Here is a 17,620-nt window from a genome sequence, read left to right on the forward strand (position 1 = left end):
TTGTCACAGATGTTCACTGACACTCTTGCACATACATATACATAAACATTCATGAACATTCCATTTTCTTGGTAGATTTTACCTTTGACTTTAAGTGATGCCTCATGAGGTTTCAGTATTGATGTTGTTGTTTTCTTTTTGTAGTATAGTACATTCTTGTTCCATCATTTTATTTTCTTTATTAAATTTCCAATCTTTTTCTTTTAAAAATAGTATAGCATTTATGAGTGTGGCCTGCAAAATCCCCTCATTCGATTCCCTGGCTCTACCCCGGCCAGTTACTTATCTAACTATCTGTCTGTCTCCTTGTTGAGATACAGCATATGTTAAAGGGTTTGAAAGTGCCTGACATGTAGTAAGAGCCCAACGGATGTTTATCTATGGGTCATTTTTATTACTACCATTTTATTTTCTATTATAAATAGCAAAACATTTATCTTATAAATAGTGAAGCATGAGAATTTAGTTCTTTAAATCCAATCTGAGGACTATATATTTTAACAGGGTGAGTTAAAATCCATCCAAGTTAATTTCTACCATCATCAGGGGGGGTTTTATACCTCTGCTTTCTTTTACATTTTCTGTTCACTCTGATTTCCTACTATTTCATTATTTTCCCTTCCTTGACTTTAGCTGGATCCTGACTCAGTTGTGAAAGGTGTGTGATTCTGGAAATGTATCCATTTCAACTGGGTTATCCAATTTTGTAGCAGACTATTGTTCATAGTGTTCTCTTATACTTCTTTTTGTTTCTGTAAAATCTGTTGTAATGTCTCCTCTTTCATTTCTGATTCTTTTCTCTTTTTTTTCCCTCAGGCTAGCTAAAGATGTGTCAACTTTTTTGATATTTTCAGAGAATCAATTCCTGGTTTCATTGATTTTCTGAATTGATTTTCCAGTCTCTGTTTTGCTTATCTCTGCTCTAATAGTTCCTTTTGCTATCTTTGGGTTTAGTTTTGCTCTTCCTTTTCTAGTTTCTTAAGGTATAAAGTTTGGTTGTTTATTTGAGACATTTCTTCTTTTTTAATGTAAGCATTTGCAGTTATAACATTTCCTCTTAGGACTGCTTTCACTGTATTCTATAAGCTTTGGTATGTTGTGTTTCCATTTGCATTTGTCTCAATATATTTTTAATTTCTCTAGTGAATTGCCTTTTGAACCCTTGGCCTTTTAAGATTGTGGTGTTTAATTTTCACATATTTGTGAATTTTTCTGTTTTCTAGGTCCATTCTACTGTGATCAGAAAGGATATGGTATATGATTTCAGTCTTTTTAAGTTTATTGAGACTTGTTTTGTGGCCTAAGATGTGGTCTATATTGTAGAATGTTCCATGTGCACTTGAGGAAAATGTGTATTTTGATGTTGTTGGGGGGGACTGTTCTTTATGTCTGTTAGGTCCAATTGACTTAGAGTGTTGCTCAACTTCTCTTTAGGCAGACTTGGAGAAATTGCAGGTTCAATTCCAGACCACTGCAATAAAGTGAATATCAATATAAAGGGAGTCACAGGAATTTTTGGGTTTCCCAGTGCATATAAAAGTTTTGTTTACACTACACTGTAATCTGTTAAGTGTGCAATAACATTATGTCTAAAAAACAATATACATGCCTTAATTTAAAAATACTTTATTGCTAAAAAATTATAACCATCATCTGACAATGGAGGGTTGTCACAAACCTACAAGGACCTGGAGCTTTCTGATCTGCCATCCTGCTAATGTCAATCTGAGATAATTATTTCTTGAAAATGTAAAATCTACATTTCATAAGTTGTACCATTACTCTTATCAGGTATAGTTGAGGCCTACATAAAATTTTAAGCTGAAGAAACTCTTTCCAAATATTGCAGCACAAAGATTTCTAACCTGGAGGGAACCCTGCTTCACTACAACAGTCAAGATTCTGACGTCCCAAAGGACAAAATAATCGAGATTCTCAAGAACACTTATTTTTATCGAGGCCAGTGTGTAGGAGTTGTCTGGTTCAGATACATAATTGATGGAGATATTTCTCTTAGACCTTGAATAAGCTTTTGTTGAGCTGGACAGACTTTTCAGCAAACATAGTGTTCTCAATACTCCTGAGTACTTTAAAATTCCCAATGATTTCTGTTTCTCAGAAAACTTGTTGCTTTTAGTAATATCTCAGAGGATGTCAACAGAAATCTATTTCAGTGTTACAATGTTACAGTGGGTCTGTTTTAGCCTTTACATTCTTATTTCTGGAAGACAGCTCTTTCAGAGGTTTTATCTCTCTCTTCAGTCTTATATAGAACTTTGTAAGAGATCCAGTTTATTAGCTCACCAAGAAAAAGCCAGGCATGTCCTAGTCAGACTGCCTGAGAGTGACTAGCTTTGTCTTCTGCTCAGTAAATGCTTCACAGCTCTCTCCCTCCTGCAGCTCCTCACACAGTTGTGATAAGAATTAGGAATGGAGTGTGCCTCTCTCTACCTGCTTATCTCTCTGCCTAATAAAACACTGGCTGGGGCCGTAGCACTAAGTAGGGTGTTTGTTCACTGTCTTTAAGTGGTTCCTCCAGAAGTTAAGGGGTGACTCCAGGAAACACCAGTGGGGGAGTAGGAAATTGAACCAGGGGAGGGGAGGAAGTCAACAAAAGGTGTCTTATTGAGCAGTTCACTTCAGAGAGCAGCTGGAACTCAGTCCCCAGGGCCATCTGAGAGAGCAGGTAGGACACATCCCAGAGTTGTCCTATCCAGGAAACAAGGAAGGTGGGGTGTTTGTCCACCAAATTCTCTCAGTCACTAACTGAGGGCTTCTCCTGAGGGATACTAACTCCCCAGCATTTCTGGCCCCTCCATGGGAGGAGAGCAGGCTTAGACAACTAGAAGTGGCCCACTGACCAAGGCTCTCAAGTACCTGCAGTTGGCATTCTTAGCATCCGGTCTGCACAATGTAGGAGGATGACGATGGGAGGACATGCATGGGTACCAACCACATCTGCTACACTCCCTCTGTACTTCCTTCTACTCGTGGGAAAAAATAGCAAGATTCCAGCCTTCCTTAGCAATTCTCCAGACATATGCTCTGAGAAGGCCTAGGAAAAAAGGAAATCATGATTTTGACAGTTAAATCTTCCAGTATGTGACCTTTTCTGTAAACCGAAAGCATTTCCAAGAGAATAGAGTACTATTCACATAGAAATGTCCATTTTCCCCTGACTTTAAGGTGTGGCTCTGTATACAAATGCTGTTAACATAAAATAAGAGTCTCAGAATATTAGCATTCTCTATGATGTAATCAGCATAAACTAAGCATGCTGAAGAAGCAACAACCAGAGAAGGGGTCTTCCTATAACAAAAGTGTTTATTTTCTGCCGACTGCTTTTAAAATAAATAAATAAATATATATATATATATATATAATGTATATTTGAGATGTCCTTGAGATGAACTCAGCTGACTACCTTTAGTACATTCTCATGGAGAAAAATGTTTTTACAGAACATGACTACATCTATTCAGGAACTATTTTTCAAGGACCTAAAGTGGGCCAGATACTGTGCCTGGCACAGTAGATAAGTGATAAAAGCCCACAAGCCTTGTCCCCAAGGATCCCACACCTTAGGAGGCAAGAGCAAGGCAAGGAGAGGAGATGGATCAGCAGAGGAAGGTCACAGAGAGGAATGGTCGTGAATGTGGACCCTTGGAGCCGGACTGTCTCAGCTCAAACCCTGATTCTGACCCTCACTGCCTGTTTGTCCTGAGACAATTACGGAGCTCCTAATCTTCAGCTGTGCTCATTTCTGATGTGGTAATAACACTACCCACAAGTTATGGGGGCATGAAGACTAAAGGAATTTAGCATAATGCCAGTCACTCAGTGCACAGTAAATGTCAGCTGTTGTTAGTACAGAAAAAGAACTGGATTAATAATCAATTGTCACAGGACAAATTACCATAAATTTATAAGCTTAAAGCAAGACGCGCTTATTATCTTTCAGTGTTTGTGGGTCAGAAGTCCAGGCACAGCTTAACTGTGTCCTGTACTTCAGGACCTCTCACAGGCTTCAATCAAGGTGTCAGCTGGGGCTGGGGTTCCACCTAAAGACTCAACTGGGGAAAGGTCTTGTGGGGTTGTTCCTGGAGGGCTGGAGCAAGGGCCTCAGCTCCTCGTTGGCTGTTGGCTGGAGGCCACCCTCATCCCTTGCCGTGTTGTCTCCCCAGCATGGCAGCTGCTTCATCAAAGGGACCATGAGGAGGGTTTGCCAGCAAGAGATGAGCCACAGTTACGAGTGATCTACTCACAGAAGGGACCTCCGTCACTGTTGTCACATTTTATTGGTTGGAAGCAAGTCACAGGTCTCACCCAGCCTCAAAAGGAGGAGATTCCTAAAAAGTCTGAACACCAGGAGGTGGAGATAATTGGGGACATGTTAGGGTCTCCTGCCACAAATGTGTTTTAAATATAAAACGGCGTAAATTGTCTGCTTCAAAGAGATGAGATTAATTAGTAAAGGATATCAAGGAAGCTTCTTCAGAGAGCAGCTGCTAAACTGAGACCAGAAATGTAGGGATTTTCCAGGAGGACCAAGAGCCAAGGGCGTCCCGGGAAGAGAAGCGTCCTTTACAAGGGCAAGCAGTGGCAAGACCATGTATTTTCATCCTGGAGGCCACATGGTGGGATGGAGAAGTGGGCAAGGAAGGGCATTGTATTTCACCGAAGTACCTTCTACCTCCCCCTCTGCATCCACGCCACCCCTGTCCCCTGCTCTGTGCCCTGGGAAGCTGACCATCACAGTTCTGACCCCTGGCTCCAACTGGGTTCAAACAATGGTAAACGTTCCAGGAGGTGAGAGGGCAGGAGGAGAGAGAGATTGGGATGCTTCTGTTCTCTGGACCCCTCTATGGCTTTGCTTCGACCTGGTGGGATCCTTGGACAAAGAGTAAGACCCTCACCGCTGGCTGTGTCTCCAGATTCCGTGACTACCCCTCCCCTCGCCTCTTTCAGGCCTGGGGGTGATGACAGCTTCCTCTGTTTCTAGATTAGGGGCACATTTCTTGTGGCTTTCTTACCCATTACCCATAATTCTGCAAATGCTCCCTTTATTAAAATGTCTTCAGATTATCCACTTTGGTTGTGGTCTCTGTTTTCTGCTAGGGTTAGGCTCACCCTAGACTTGCTGTGTTCCTGATGAGGGATGCTGAGGTCCATAAGTGAGGCAAGGGGACAGTGAGGAGATGGTGGAGCACAGGCATGTGTGGAGTATTATTCCAAGGACCTAGCATCTTATGGGAAGAGAAGAGAATTCAGATGGCTTCCTGGTCTGTGCTTGGCCTTCAGAGAATGTCTGTGCCCGTCACCCAGGGGAAAAGTTCAGAGGAAGAGTGGGTTTAACAAGTAGATGATGAAGATTTGGATCAGACGCGCAGAATCAGAGGGTCACATGGAGCAGAGAGCGATGTGCATGAGACATGGGACATAGGAGTTTGTAACCAAGAGGGTGTTCTGAACTAGAGACCCAGTACAGGAGGCATCGGTTTGAAGTTTGTGTTTAAAAATGTGAGGGAGGAAGAGGTTGTCTAAGGAGAGGGTGTGGAGTGAGAAAAGCAGACACTTGAGAAATCATTTAGGGAGAATAAAGACCTAATAGATCTATAAGAACACCTGAATATGTTACCATTTTCATAATACAAACGTTTTCCCCTTTTTGATTTATTCCACAAATATTGTTGACCAACTGCTATGTGACAGGCATTGTTCTAGATGCATGTGGTCCACCAGTGGTCAAGAAAGGCACCAGCATCTTGCCTCATGGGGCTGCGTTCTAGCAGGGGAGGCGGAAAGTAAAAACGAGCCCTAATGAGTCAGTGTTATAGTAGCTTAGAAGGTGATGACAATACAAAGGAAAAAGTGCGTGTGGGGCGGGCCTTGGAGAAGGAGTCTCCAGGGAAACCAGGTGGCCGGTCTTGATATCAGGATGGAAAACTGCTCCAGGCAGAGGGAAGACAGGGACTCTAAGAGAGGAGCAAGCCTGGCGTGGCCAAGGGCCTGCAAGAAGGTCAAGGTGGAGAGTGAGCTGGACAGAGGAGGAGAGATGATGTCAGAGATGTAACAGGAGACAGAAGTCATGGAGAGACACCGGACGACAGAGGGGAGCCCTGGTGGGGGCACTGGGAGGAGGGGGAGCCACCGTGGGGAAAGGGGGATCACCGTGAAGAGGGGGTGTCACTGTTGGGAGGGGTGTCACTGTGAGAAAGGGGGAGCCACTCTTAGGAGAGGGGGCACCATGAGGAGGGAAGAGCCACTGTGAGAAGGGGGGAACCACCGTAGAGGGGTCACCGTGAGAAGGGGGAGGTCACCGTGAGGAGGGGGGTCACTGTGAGTTGCCAATGTAAAGACTGGTGACCCCTTGATGGTTTGAACAAGATAGTGATGCGAGCTGACTTCCATTTTAACAGGACCACTTTGCCCCTAGTGGGATGTCTGGAGGAGCTGGGGGTAGAAGCAGGGGGATTCCGTAGAAGGCCTTGCACAAGGGACACGGTGGTGAATGTGACCACCTGGTAACAACAAGAGGGTGAGGGTGGATGGGTTACATGCACATTTTGAAGATAGAGCCAATAGGGAAAAAAACAGAATATTTCCTAGGAGTCACTGATTCAGAGGAGGATCATCAGTGGATTCTAAAATCAGTGGTGAAACTTGATGAGAGACAGGATGTTTACAAAATCTTCAGGTATCTTCTCACAAGAGATTTATTAATTGCAAAAATAGGGAAAGCCTGGCAGACGCCATATTCACCAGGGGATCAGCGTTGACGTCACCAGTCATGAGACAGATCGACATTGTGTGCCTGGATGGTACGAAGCACCTTAGAGGACACAACTTTCATTTGGAGCCTTGCCCACAATGTAACATCAGACAACCCCAAATTCGAGGGTGTTCTGCAAGATACCTGGCCTGTACTCCAAAAGGAAAAGAAAAAAGTAAACACAACAACTGAGGAACTGCTTCTGACTTGAAAACACTGAAATTCATTGATAAGATTGTGAGCCACTCTTCCTTTTGCTATAGAGGACATTATTGGGTCAACCGACAAAATCTAAATTAGGTCTTTAGATTAGTAACAATATTACACCACTGTAATTTCCTGATTTTAATACTAGTCCTGGGTTAAGTAAGAGAATGTACTTGTATGCTCTGAAGTAACTAACAATAAAAAGAGTTAGATGTCATATCTTACTTACATACTTACTTACTTACTGCCAAATGACCAGAATAAACACTAAAATACATAGAATGATAATGCAAACGTGGGAAAATGTGAACTTTGGGGGAATCTGGGTGAAAGATACACAGGAAGTCCTCATATTATCCTTGCAACTTTTCCATAAGTCTAAAATTATTTCAAATGATAAAAACTTATTTTGTTCATAAAAACACTTTCCAGAAATTTTGAGAATTTCCAGGGTTCTTCAATTCTCTCATAAATTTCTGCTTATGATTAAATACCAATAGATGTTACATTAAAGACATATTTAAATCCCTAAAATAAGATAACCAGAAAGGGAGATCCATTACTTAATATATGCTTTCCTGAGAATTTATAAATCTTTTCATTTACGTTAGGCAGTGGTTCTTTTTTCCGTGCTCTGTCTTTGAACAGTGGGACTATTCATCTTGTCTTCATATAAAATTAACCCCAGCCTGACACCTCACAGGTACCAGATCCCCTTCCTCTTCTACTCAGGGAAGCCTCTGACGTCTTGCTGGGTTCTCGATGTTCTGGGGAACCCAGTGTGACAAGTTTTCCACCAGAGAATCAGGGATGAAAATGCTTCTGAAAAGGGAATGCTCCTGTTCTCCTTAACCCCCGAAGGCAACATGCATTTCATACCCTCATTTTGCTTAAATCAAACTCTTTACCACTTCTTTTGACTGTAGAACTATTGGGAACCAGGATTCTCAGCTGTGCTACAACCTCTAGACCATTTTTAATTTTTGATACTCGACACATTAAGAGGAATTGTTCTAGAAGATGCACACACACAAGAGAAAACTCATATTTCAGACCATATGGAAACAATAAAATATGTGTCAGCAGCTCTAGGAAGATGTCAGCAAATTGTGAAATTTAAAGGGTGAGAGATGGCTTATCTAAGCCTGGAGACATAGCTTGTGCCTGGGGGTTGGGCAGCTTCCTCCCCAGAGCTCACTAGATCATTGCCTCTGACTTCCAGCGATCGTGGTAGGAGAAACAGCAATCAGGATTCAGACATCCCAGCTGGGGAAGAGCACCCTGTGGGGCCCTGTTCAGCCCCAGTGTCCTTGGCATCATTTCTCATCTGCATAGTGCAGTGATCAGACCGGACACTGTTACTTCACGTTAGGCATCTTTCAGCTCCAGGCCTCAGGGACCAACTCAACTGCCTTGAACAAAGGGGTTTCTGGGTAAACAGGCAGGGAAGACCCCTATGCCCCACACATAAGCAGATGAAGACACACAGCCAAGAGGCACAACTCCTGGATGCTATCAGCATGGGATGGTGGGCGGGGTACAGAAAAGGAAGCAACAAGATATCTGATAGTGGAACCCCAGAGTTCCCAACAGGGGCACTGGCGGAGAGGGTCCCCCAGTGGGATGGGCTATCACTGACCATGTGTAGGATTGTTGTACACAGTGATGATTAAGAGCAGACAGATTTTAGTCACTGATACTATCATTTTCATATTCCCTGTAGATGATGTACTCCCTGCCCCAGCCTCTCAGAGTTGGTCACTAACATCACAAAAAGAGACCTCCTGATGGGCGATAACCACATCACCGACAGTCCTGCCAGAGGCACGGAACCTGACTTCAGTCCAATTTACGGGAAATACCCAGGACCAAGGGGCAGCTTGAGCTGTGCAGGACAGTGCCACCAGCACAACGCACGCTGCAGACCAAATGGCAAGGCTTCGCTTGTTTCATGACAATTGTAAGGCAAAGGAAGGAATGAAGGGCAATCGACACACCAAAAGAGACTACAATAACAAAGCAAATTTAAAAGCATGGATGATAATAAACTATAGTATCCAGAGGTGGACATTTTGTTTTAAAACTATGAAGAAATACAAGAGATGATCACTATCATGCTAGGGAGAGGGGTTACATTTAGGGGAGAGAATGTGTGATTAGATTCTGCGGGCTTCTGAGGTGACTGGCAAAGTCCCATTTCCTGGCCTGGGTGATCACATCTGTGTTTGCCTTACAGTGCTCATTAAGCTATGTATTGTGTCTGTGTCCCATTTTATAATAAATTATTTTATTAGTGACTTGAACAATAGAGGGAAGAGTTGGCTGGCTAGTGGTTAGATGCCACTCACTGGAAGCCCAGCGTACAGAGCTCTAGAAGAAGCTTTGTCTAGCAGCTTTTACCTTGTCACCAGGAGACTGGTTTTCTTTGTCTCTTGGCTCTGTTCTCCATGGTTTGAGTAAGGCTGTTGCCTCATTGTAGTAAAATGACTGCAGCTACCCCAGCCCTAATCTCTTCACCCCACCCTAACCACACGGGGAAAAAAATATTTCTTCTAGGACCTCCAGAAGAGTAATGGAATCACTCTCACTGGTCCAGACAAGGTCACATACCCATCCCTAAACCAATCATTGGCTAAACCCACCCAATTCCAAGGTGATCAGTAATTGATTCTGAGCTTGGCAGAGGGAAATAGCCACATAGCTGGTAGGAGACAAGAGAATGGGGGCTGGAAAAGCACTCCAAAATGATGTCTACTATACACTCCAGACCTAAAGATCCCCTTGACTTAACCCACTGGGTAGCGGGACCAGAGGCGAAGACGGAGATTAGTCGAGAGGAGATGAAGACAATGGCTTCATGAGATGAGTGGTCTTCAGAGAGTGGCCCCAGGAATAAAAGCTATCCAGGTGGACCCGAGCTCTCCCCAGCCCTGAGGCTCCTCCTACACGAGGACCCCACACGTGTGCACCGTGTGTTGGTACCTGCCACCATGTGCCAGATGCTGGGCTAGGAGTGTTACATGCATGTTGCTTCTTCAAACACTCCTGCTCCCACCGTGAGAGGTTCCAGCATTGCCCTTAGAGAAGGGACATGAGGGCACTAACAGATAGGCTGATTAGCCCCAGCTCTGCAGCTGGTAGGTGGCAGCGTCCAGATTCAACACTACGTCTGTCTGAGGACAAATCACTTGCTCTTAACCACTCCACTCTTCATGAAAACCTGTCAGACAGACAGTGTCTCTCCTTTGGAAAACTGGGCAAATTGGAGTCTGGGGGTACTTGATTAAGGAGGGAGGTTAAGGAGAACACTGGATGTGGACCTGTCATTCAGCAGCAGATACAAAGTAAGGTCCACTCTGCACTCACATCTCTCTCCATAAACAGAATGTCTCTCTCAGGAGGGACTTGCCCAGCACCCGTGATATTCAGGAGCCCACGGTGGCCTCCAGCTCGACCCCTGTGTCTTCTTTTTGACAAGGACCTTCTGGCAGTGTAGGTAAGCCATGAGCCCTCATCTCAGAAAGATGTTTTCCAGTTTGCAGAATACACAGGATTATAAGTGAATGTGCCAATCAAAAAAAACATATATATATATATATATATATATATATAGAAAAATATATATACACACATATATATGTTATGTAATAAATATGTTCTTTAACAAACTGGGGAAATAGAGATCTAGCCATGGATCTCATACTGACCATGATTTCAAAGTATTGATGAGTATAAAGGATGAGTCCAGATACCTGTGACAACTTTAATATGATATCAAAATTCCTGTGATTTTTTAGGGTGACAGAAAGCACAGGTTTTGCTAACACAGCTGTGGTTTGCTGTCTACGTTCATAATGGAAGCACCTGTGACGCTTCTAAGGCAAGTGAAATAAGACGTAGGTTTTGCTCTTCACCCAAGGTCACAGATTTCCCTCAATTAGGAACTCTGCCCCAGAGAGGGTTTCCACAGCAATAGTATTCTTTGAGGATCCATGTAGTGTAGCACAGTGGTGTAGACTAGACTTATAAGAAAATTTTCTATGTAAAGTTTATAAAAAGAGATACAGCACATCAAGGAAGAGCTCTTGTCCTTTACAGCATATACTGTTTCTTCAGTTTTCATTTTTGAATGAAATCAAAGAGAGGAGGCAGGTCACAACTTCTTGTTTGTGTGTCTCTCAGCTGGAATGCCCACGTGGAATCCCCGGGAAGGGAGGGATATTTTTGTTGTTTTAAGCAGAGGATAGAAATCTAATAGTGTGTTTACATTTAGACCATACTAAAAAAGCAGCCCAGAAAGATTCTTTGAGGGTCCTGCATTCATATGCATATGTATGACTAAAGGAATTGGTTTTTCAGAGAAGACATTTTTCCAATTCCAGCCTGCATTTCTCTAAGGCACTGAGTTTGAAAATGAAATGAGCGTTTCTGGTGTCTTGTACTTTTGCTTAGGTTTAGGAAACACTTAAGCTTTGTCATAAAACTGGAGCAGTGCAGCCTGGCTGGGTCCTGGTGACATATTCCGATCTGGAACAAGATACCCAGCGATTTTATTTTATTCTTACTCAGGTTTTCTCAGCAAGGATGAGAAGAGTCTGGAGCAGTGCAGCATATGAGTCAGGGCCAGGCTGGAGGAAGGTACAAGTCTTTTCTGTTAGAATGTTTCTGAACCCTGACCTCCTGCTAAGAGGAAATGTTGTGCCTGCAAGATCCTAGGTGAAGAAGGCACAGGACTTGCTGCCACATCTGGTCCAGACCAGACTCCATCACCCAGGAGCTCGGGCGAGGGCCAGGAAGTCTGGGCCACTGTTGTAGTCAGTTTGAGCTTCTGTAACAAAATACCCTGGACTGGGTGGCCTAAACAACAGGCATCAGTTTCTCAAGATGAGGGTGACAACATGGTTGAGTTCTTGGTGAGGGCTCCCTTGTGGGTTTGCAGAAGGCTGCCTTCTTGCTGGGTCCTCACACAGCACAGGGGGAGCAAGCTCTGGTTTCTTGCTCTTCTTATAAGGGCACTAATCTCATCATGGGGGTTCCACCCTCATGGCACTATTGGAACCTAATTGCCCCCCAAATGCCTCACCTCCAAATACTACCACACTGAGGATTAGCGTTTTGACATACGGATTTGGGGAGACACAAACGTTCAGTCCACAGCAGCTGCATGTTTTCAAAGATCTTTAGAGAATGTCTGATAAGTCCACACCCTCATTAATACACACTGACAGTGAAACAATCTTTCTTTCTGAAAAAACTGTCCTTCAGTCAACTTATGCTACAAAATACCAACTATATTTATATTTTTTAAGTGAAAGAAGCTTAATTCCTTAATTCCTTCTCATGGATTATATAAATTATCAAAAAATAACCTCATGAAGGGGAAAAGTGAAAGTCACTTGAGATCCCATGGTCCAGAGACAACCTTCATACAATCTGGTGAACAGACATCTCTCCAGATGTACTCCAGGTGTACTCACCTGTGTGTGCCCATATGTGTCCACATACCTAAAAGGTGTGTATTAAATGTGGCCTTTACCATGTTTCACATTGATTTTTCAACTCAAAATCTTTCCTCATCACCAAACACAGGTGCCCGTCATCGTGGGTGTCACAGTAACCCACGACCTATCTGTGAAACAATTTGTTTAAATACCTGTCTCTCAATCGGCCAACACTTATGTTGTTTCCTACTCAGATGAACAGCCCTGCAGGCACCTCTGCACTCATTTGATGCTCTCTTGAGGAGACGTCCCTGGACTTGGAAGAGGCTGAGATCTCATTTCACACTTTGCCCCCAGAGAAGTTATAGTCATTTTTATTCCCATCAACCCCATGGGAGGTGCACATTTCCCCTCACCCAGGTCAGCTGTAGATTTACTAACCTTTGCAACCTTTACCAGTCGGATCACTGAAAACGCTTATAGCTTTGGTTTACATTTATTTGATGTGAACAGCTTGAACCCCTTTCTCTCAGATGTATTGACTAGCCAGACTTAATTAACTAACAAACAAAAAAAGCACACAGAGTATCCTTTTGGAGAAGACGCAGCATTATGTAGTTATCAACTGCAGAATCTTGAAAAATAAGCTCTGAACTGGAACAAATCTTAAATTTTCCCATGATGTCACAGGATTTCAAGTCAGGAACAGTATCATTTGGGACTCCTACCTACTAAATATTGTCTTTCTTTTTAAGTGATCAGTGATCTTGGTCTACTTTCCAGGCTCAGTTATTTTGGCAGCAAAAGACAGATAATGGCCATGTCAGTGCTTCTGTCTGGAGAGATTGGACTTTAGCGGTGGCTACACCTAGGTTAGAAACCTGACTCCTCTCCGTACTAACTGGCCTCAAGTTGGTTCCCTTTCCTTTTCTCCTAAAAATATTACTTATATTCTTAAAAATAGGTGTTTAGGAATGAGTAAATAATACCATTCTCACTTGGCACATAGAAATGGAAAGAAGTTCTGTTATTTGTCCAAAGGTAAAACTGCAGGTAAACATTTATGTTGAACCCGCACACCTACCATACCCATTTTTCTCCGAGAAAGGGATGGAGGGGGTTAGGATGTCAACTTCCAGAATGAAGAAATGACTGGCTAGGGTCTGACATCTAAATGGTAGATCTGGGTTGGAACACAGTCGTGCTGACCCCTGATCCAACGTCCCCCCTCTCCTCTATGTGATAAACAAAACACAAGGTAATTCTAACAGCCCTTTCATCAACTGCAACTCAGAGCCAAGGTGACCCATGGCACAGTCACTGCAAATCCCACAGAGAGCACTCGTCCAAACCACGGTCCAGGAACAGGCTCCAAACTCACTGCTGGCCCAGACCTTCTGCAAGTTCTCCATCCCACAAAAGGATGCTGTGAGATCTCATCACATTTCATTCTTGAGAAACCAGAATTAATGACTTTTTTCAGGAAGAACGTTTCTTTCCACCCACAAGGATGAAGCTATCTTTCTCCCTCTCTCTCCTCCCATAAATCCCATGACGTTGTGCAATCAATGCAAATTAAATATTAGCTAAATAAATCATCTCCCGCTGGTGCTGAGACTGTCGCCAGCCTTCTTACTCAATAAAGACGCATTTGATGCCAGAAATTATGCTATCATCTGCCTATCAGTAAATATTTGCCTAAAGGCAAGGTTCTAAGTGTATGAAACCCATCAAGTCACAGGAAGTGCACCCTTTCCTTAAGGAGTTCATAACCCAGGCGGGAAGAAAAATTATCCCATGGAAAATCCGCCTGCACACAGCATAAACGTCTCTACTCCTGGAGGCAGAGGGAAGCTTATATTCAAGGAGGAAAATCTCTCTCCTGGGCACTGATTTCAAGCTGGACTCTGCCGAAGACTCTACAATTGCCCTTTGTTCATGGATTTGCACAACTGCCTGGTGAGTGAGGATTATTACTGCCCCTCACGAATAGGAAATTAACATTCTGTGAATAAAAGAGATTTGAACTGGGATCTAAACTCTCAAAAGAAGATGTTCCACAGAGAATTTATTGATCTAGCAGGATTTCATTCAGTGATTCATGAATCAGGGAGCATCCAATCCAGCAGATAGAAAGGGGCCACGAAGCGCTGTACAAGGTGGGAGATTTTTATAGACCAAGACGAGCGAGAACAAGGAGGTTACCCTGGACCTTTGCTGATTGGTTAAGTGGTATTCTTTCCTTCTATGGAGCAAAGGGCAGGCTTGGAGCAGTTCAGGTAATGTGTGCCAGGCAGGGATGTGCTGACTGATGGACACAGGCCTTCCTTTCCTGGGAAAACCGAGCCTAGAAACTTAGGTACCAAGTTTTGGTTGGCTGACTCCATTTGGGCCTAATGTGATTACTTTAACAGAATAATTAAATTTCCCTTTCATATCAGAGAGCACGGGGAGGCATGCATGTGTCGTCCGGGTGATGGTCTGGCATCCTGGGGGTACTTGCTTTCCCATAAGAAACTCAAGTGCTGAATTTACCTGTCAGCACTGTCCTGAACCTGGGAAACAGAACATTCTTTGTTTAATTTCTGCAACCAAGGAGGCACCGAGCAATGGTAGCAGTGCTTAACAGACCATTTCCCGAGCACACACCCACAAAGGCTTTGGAATAGCGTCTCTCGGGGGTGGAGCTCCAAGTGGGACCACACAGAGCACAGGGAGATCTGGGGGAACCAGTACCACCAGCACCTCTATGTCCCCTTTCTTTGTACAGGAAGAGCTGCATCATCTCAGCTGAAAAACAATGTGGGTTCAGCCCATTGCCCTTCTGCTCTACTCAGTGGATTAAATTTTGCAATTAGGACATAAAGCTGAAAAAGACAAAAGCTCAACAATAATCCAATACTGAATGACGTATGGGTGGGTGGAAGATGAGTTAAAAAGAACAGACACCTTGAAGATGGCAGAGGAGTAAGGCGTGGAGATCACCTTCCTCCCCACGAATACATCAGCAATACATCTACATGTGGAACAACTCCTACAGAACACCTACCGAACGCTGGCAGAAGACCTCAGACTCCCCAAAAGGCAAGAAACTCCCCATGTACTGGGGTAGGGCAAAAGAAAAATGAAAAAACAGAGGCAAAAGAATAAGAACAGGATCTGCACCTCCAGAGGGAGCTGTGAAGGAGGAAATGTTTCCACACTAGGAAGCCCCTTCACTGGAGATAGGGGGTGGGCGGGAGGAAGCTTCTGAGCCATGGAGGAGAGCACAGCAACAGGGGTGCAGAGAGCAAAGCGGAGAGATTCCTGTACAGAAGATCGGTGCTGACCAGCACTGACCAGCCTGAGAAGCTTCTCTGCTCACGCACTGCGGCGGGCGTGGGCTAGGAGCTGAGGCTCGGGCTTCAGAGGTCAGATCCCAGGGAGAGGACAGGGGTTGGCTGCATGAACACAGCCTGAAGGGGGCTAGTGCACCACAGCTAGCCGGGAGGGCGTCTGGGAAAAAGCCTGGACCTGCCTAAGAGGCAAGAGACTATTGTTTCGTAGTGCGCGAGGAGAGGGGATTCAGAGCACCGCCTAAACGAGCTCCAAAGACTGGCGTGAGCCGCGGCTCTCAGCGCGGACACCAGAGATGGGCATTAGATGCTAAGGCTGCTGCTGCAGCCACCAAGAAGCCTGTGTGCGAGCACAGGTCACTCTCCACATCTCCCCTCCCGGGAGACTGTGCAGCCCGCCACTGCCAGGGTCCCGTGATCCAGGGACAACTTCCCCGGGAGAACGCACGGCGCGCCTCAGGATTGGTGCAACGTCACGCCGGCTTCTGCCGCCGCAGGCCCGCCCCGCACTCCGTACCCCTCCCTCCCCCCGGCCTGAGTGAGCCAGAGCCCCCGAATCAGCGGCTCCTTTAACCCTGTCCTGTCTGAGCGAAGAACAGAAGCCCTCAGGAGACATACAGGCAGAGGCGGGGCCAAATCCAAAGCTGAGCCCCTGGGAGCTGTGAGAACAAAGAAGAGAAAGGGAAATCTCTCCCAGCAGCCTCAGAAACAGCGGATTAAAGCTCCACAATCAACTTGATGTACCCTGCATCTCTGGAATACCTGAATAGACAACGAATCATCCCAAAATTGAGGCAGTGGACTTTGGGGGCACCTGTAGATTTGGGGTTTGCTTTCTGCAAATAATTTGTTTCTGGTTTTATGTTTATCTTAATATTTAGAGTTTATTAGCATTGGTAGATTTGTTTATTGATTTGGTTGCTCTCTTCCTTTTATTTTATTTACATATATATATATATATATTTTTTTTTCCTTTCTCTCTTTTTGTGAGTGTGTATGTGTGTGCTTCATTGTGTGACTTTGTCTGTATAGCTTTGCTTTTACAATTTGTCCTAGGGTCCTGCCTGTCCGTTTTTTGTTTTCTTTTTTTTAACATAGTTTTTAGCACTTGTTATCATTAGTGGATTTGTTTTTTGGTTTGGTTGCTCTCTTCTTTCTTTCTTTCTTTTTTCTTTATTACTCTTTAATTTTTTTATTTTTAGTAATTTTTTAAATTTAATAACTTTATTTTATTTTTTTCTTCCTTTCTTTTTTTCTCCTTTTTCTTCTGAGCTGTGTGGCTGACTGAGTCTTGGTGCTCCGGCCAGGTGTCAGGCAGGTGCCTCTGAGGTGGGAAAGCCAAGTTCAGGACATTGGTCCACCAGAGACGTCCTGGCTCCACGTAATATCAAATGGTGAAAGCTCTCTCAAAGATCTCCATCTCAACGCTAGGACCCAGCTCCACTCAATGACCAGCAACCTACAGTGCTAGATACCCTATGACAAACAACTAGCATGACAGGAAAACAATCACACCCATTAGCAGAGAGGCTGCCTAAAATCATAATAAGGTCACAGACACCCCAAAACACACCACAGGATGCAGTCCTGCCCACCAGAAAGACAAGATCCAGCCTCATCCACCAGAACACAGGCACCAGTCCCCTCCACCAGGAAGCCTACACAACCCACTGAACCAAGCTTAGCCACTGGGGGCAGACACCAAACACAATGGGAACTATGAACCTGCAGCCTGCGGAAAGGAGAACCCAAACACAGTAAGTTAAGCAAAATGAGAAGACAGAAAATCACACAGCAGATGAAGGAGCAAGACAAAAACCCACTAGACCAAACAAGTGAGGAGGAAATAGGCAGTCTACCTGAAA

This window comes from Aethalodelphis obliquidens, unplaced genomic scaffold (assembly GCF_003676395.1).
Source record: "Aethalodelphis obliquidens isolate GAN/ISIS:26980383/991018 unplaced genomic scaffold, ASM367639v1 scaffold18, whole genome shotgun sequence".
Taxonomy (NCBI): domain Eukaryota; kingdom Metazoa; phylum Chordata; class Mammalia; order Artiodactyla; family Delphinidae; genus Aethalodelphis; species Aethalodelphis obliquidens.